This window comes from Coptis chinensis, chromosome 5 (genome assembly GCF_015680905.1).
Source record: "Coptis chinensis isolate HL-2020 chromosome 5, ASM1568090v1, whole genome shotgun sequence".
In the NCBI taxonomy this organism is placed as follows: Eukaryota; Viridiplantae; Streptophyta; class Magnoliopsida; order Ranunculales; family Ranunculaceae; genus Coptis; species Coptis chinensis.
In genome coordinates, this window is record NC_141460.1 from 49,720,940 (window position 1) to 49,725,446 (window position 4,507).

Here is a 4,507-nt window from a genome sequence, read left to right on the forward strand (position 1 = left end):
CCCGTAAATCTTCATCCGTCACCTTCCCAGCAAACTGCTTCATCAAGAAATCCATCCTAACTTTGGAAGTGAACTTATTGGATTTCATCTCCCGTGATCTATCTTGTCCATGGGTATGCCAAGACCTTGGTGGAGGAGTCTTTTTATGCGTTCGTGGTCAAATCGGTGTCCCCGATCCTTTGCTTTGCCTCGATCGGAACTCCTAAGAGTTGGGAAATATCGTCCAACGTGATTGTCATCTCACCCACGGCATATGAAGCGTGTTTGTCTCCGGATGCCACCTCTCCACAAACGCGAGAGACCAACACGGGATCGATGCTTATATACACCTAAGACGAGCACATAAGCCGGTCCTTTGAAGCTCCACATGAAAATTAGAACGGTCGAACACTCTCCCGGCGATATCCCATTGTACCAACTTGTTGGTGCCCATGACACTTCAACACCCCCGCTCCGCCTAAAAAACAACAAAACTTAGTATTAATGTATGCACAAGGTTTCGTAATACAAAATTTAAATACTAATAGACAATATATAATAATATTACCTGCCCCTCCCAAATATCACGAGCCACGTGCACCGCATAGTCATATAACAGATGTGACACACGAGGGCCACCTCCATAAACACCTCTCTGGAACTCCAAGTCATTGTTGGGCTTTCTCACAATATTCACTGAGAGGTGCAGTCAGGAGAACCAGGGGACTTCCTCGTCATCATCATCCTCCTCCTCCTCATCCTCCGCGTCCTCCTCATCCTCCGCGTCATCAACACCCTCTTCATCATCTTCTTCACTATCATCTTCTTCATCATCACCTACAGCTACACTCTTCCCATGATCCATATTTACATTATCTACATCTACATCTTCATCTTCATCTAAATCTAAATCTAAATCTACATCTACATCTAAATCTACATCACTCATAACTGTTTGCTTTCTTCTCTTTTGATTTCCTAACTCTACACCACTTACTACATTACTGGGATCATCCGCTTTCCGATCCCCCTACTGGACTGATGCCGAGGTAGTTGTTGCCCTTTCTCTCTTTTCTCGGGCTCCTCAATGACCGAACTACTACTCCCCCCACCTAACAACTTCTTAGCACCCGTGAAAACACTTTTTGCTACATTCTTCACATTCACATTCTTTGTTCGAGGCATTGCTACAAAATAAATAGGAGTTAAAAATAGGAGGCATTCACTATACTTATTTGTTCCATAATTTCATATAGCCGGTAAGCCGCACCAAGCATGGAAGCACAATTGTGACAACAATATCCCTCTCATGCATGCATGCATGATGATGGCTTCACGATTAAGAGGAATTCTTAAACAAAAAGAAAAATTCAAAGGGAACCTACTTTTAGGAGATTCTTGGCAAGGTCTACATCCCCTACTTTAAATAGGCTGCTATTCACTACTAGAATCCCAATTTCACTAGCCTTCACTCTTGTTTTTGTCAAAAGTTCATCTATTTACTTTAAAAAAAAAGTAGTTTCAATGTCAATTCACTTCAACAATTTATTAACCAGAACACCAACAAAGTAAATCAACCACCAAGGAACACAAACAATAGGTTTGATTCCATTAACAGCACAAATACTTGTGGTTCAATAAAACTATTCATTTCTCACAAACCATCCACTTTAGTCAATTATTCTTCCATGCTAGGAGTTCTACTTACGTAAAACACATGCATTTTGGTCCCATCCCCACTGACTTTGAAGTCTTAAATAAACATAATCTATCGTGCTAGCTAGTAACACAAGTAACTACAAGAACTATTTTGTTGGATAAGGTTTCACTCAATATCCACCAATTCAGGTGGACTCATATGCTACTACACTTCCGTGTCAATGCGATGCGTTTGTTTGTATTGTAATACATTACAATTACTCACATAGTATTGTCCAAAGATTATATAGTGCGTAAATAGTAAGCCTCTTATGAATGAATGCTTGAATACATTCATTACAATATTCCATCAAATAACCCATGCCATATAATGAGATAGCTAGTTAACTCTCCTTATTCCAATTTAACAACACAAAGAATTCTATAACAGAAAACAGTTGAATTAAACCATAAACTAGTCCATTTTATACAATACACATTACAGTGAACATTAATAAATCATCAAAAGTTCAAATCTTTTGCAGAATACAAAAAAAAAAAAAAAAAAAAAGTACTACATCACAATTATCAACTACAATCAGAAATGGTTTGGAACCGAAATTGGGGGAGAGAATTTACCTGAGATGTGTGTTTAAGGAGTTTTAGTGAAAATTTTAGAGAGTGTGAAATGTTTGGTTGAAGATGGAAGAAACAAACCTGTGAAAATAAAGGTTGCTCCGACTTAAGAAAACCAAGCATGAAACGAAGATTGATTCGTCAATGATAGGTTCCTAAAGGATTGGACCTGGTAAATGATGGTTCTAAGTTTTATATGTTCACAAAAGGTTCCAATCCTTTAGGAACCACTAACCATCATTGGCATAACCTCGTTTCACATGATGTTGAACATAAGTTTGATTGGCATAATAGGTTAGTGTTTGGGACACGGTAAATGATGGTGGTATATTGAAGTTTGAAGCTCATGGAAAGTGAAGGGTTTTACTATACTAAAGGATTGGACTTCTTTCGGTGATAGCGAAGTTTCCGGGAGAAGGTACTTGCTTGCCACTTCTTTTTCACTATTTAGTCTTTACTTCCTAGCTCCGTCGACCTCACTAGATCTAATATTGTTTAGGTAGATTTTTGTGGCATGCTAGTTGTTAAATTTATCTTTCGCAGCTGGGAGGTGCTAATTTATTGGATCAGCCCTCCTTTTTGCCTTCTAGTACAAGGCAAAAAGGGATTACTTAAAACCATATTAAATTCTAAATAGTCAAATAATTACCATTCTTCCAATAGCATAACTACCCATAATTGTAAACAAAGTAGATTAATAAGGTAATCAGAAACATACAATAAGGATAACAACAGTAAAGACACCATCTCGGGGCTTGTTAAAATCATTTCGGGGGTTCTTTTGCACCAATCATAGTTGCCCAAGAAACCATAGTTTTCTCAACCATTTTATCAAAAAGCGTACTAAGGAAAGCAACAAGTAGCTCAAAACATATAACAAAATGGGTGTCTAGAATTCAAAAGAATTGAATCAAACATAACATTATAAAAAAAAAAAAAAAAAAAAAATAGAAAGATAGAACAGTTACCTGAAATAGAGCTATATAAGTAGTATAGTTTCAAAGACACCAACTGAGTTTCTCTGTGTAGTGATGAACAGTTACAAAGAGTGTTTGAAGAGAAGAGATAATTCCGTACTTTGTTAATTGAATTGAGATCGAGAGTTTGTGTTTGTGGGTTTTTAGTCGAGCACGAAATCGAGGGTTTGAAGCATAAATCGCAAAATCAAAATCGAGTGTTTGTGTTTGTGGGTTTTGGTCGAGCGCGAAATCGAGGGTTTGAAGCAGAAATTGCTAAATTGAAATGGAATGTTTGTGTTTGTGGGGTTGCCGGTTTGCGGTTTTGGGTATTTAGTTTGGGGTGTATGATTTATGAGTTTCGCCAACCTGATGGGCGGACCCAACTTCAACTCTCCGCTTAACACAAATTGGGGTCCGTCAATAATAGGACCCAAAAAAAATAGCCGTATTTATTCTTATTGCACGACTCCAGCAGTTTATCTCCCTCTCACTCGGCTAGTCGTCTCCCTAAAATTTCTCTCCCTCTCTTCAACTCATGCACCTGAAATGTGAAACATGGTGATTAAATAGAGAGTTCTCATAATCAACTTGTAAACTTGTAGCAATTGGAGTTTTTATTGGTCGAAAATTAGGAAATGCCGCTGGTGATTCTCCCAAATGCCGCTTGTTCTTGGCCATGGTGCCTTGATCCCATTGCTTGCACAGTTGAATGAGCATGCCAAGCTTTCTATTCTTAGAAATGCCACTTGGACTTTATCAAATTTTTGCCACAGCCTCCATTCGAACAGGTTGGATATCCACATAGTGACATATATTCTAGTAGATATTTTACTGTGGTGTAACTTATTTGTGATTACATTTGGGCTGACAAAGCCTGCACTCCTTGCTCTTGAGCAACAAGGAAGTACTGACAGATGCATGTTGGGCACTATCTTATTTGTCTGATGGTACGAATGACAAAATCCTTGGCTTGTTAAGCTCTTGCTGGGAGTGTTGGATTTCAGTTAAGTTCTATTAAAAATATATCAACTGATGAATTATCTGCTTTCTTCTACATATCGTTGATTGAAATTCGAACATCTACTACATTCTTTCTTTCTCAGTCATCCATCGCCTAATCAAATACGTTGACTAACAGCTTGAGACAGACTTAGTGACAGAGTGTAACTAAAATCAAAATTTTGAACTTCGTCTGACTAAACTCAAAATCGCGCTAATATAGTGTGACGTACTACAAAAAGACCCTATTTTTAACTTCTTTGAATCTTTACTTTGTTTTGTCTTTGATGATTTTC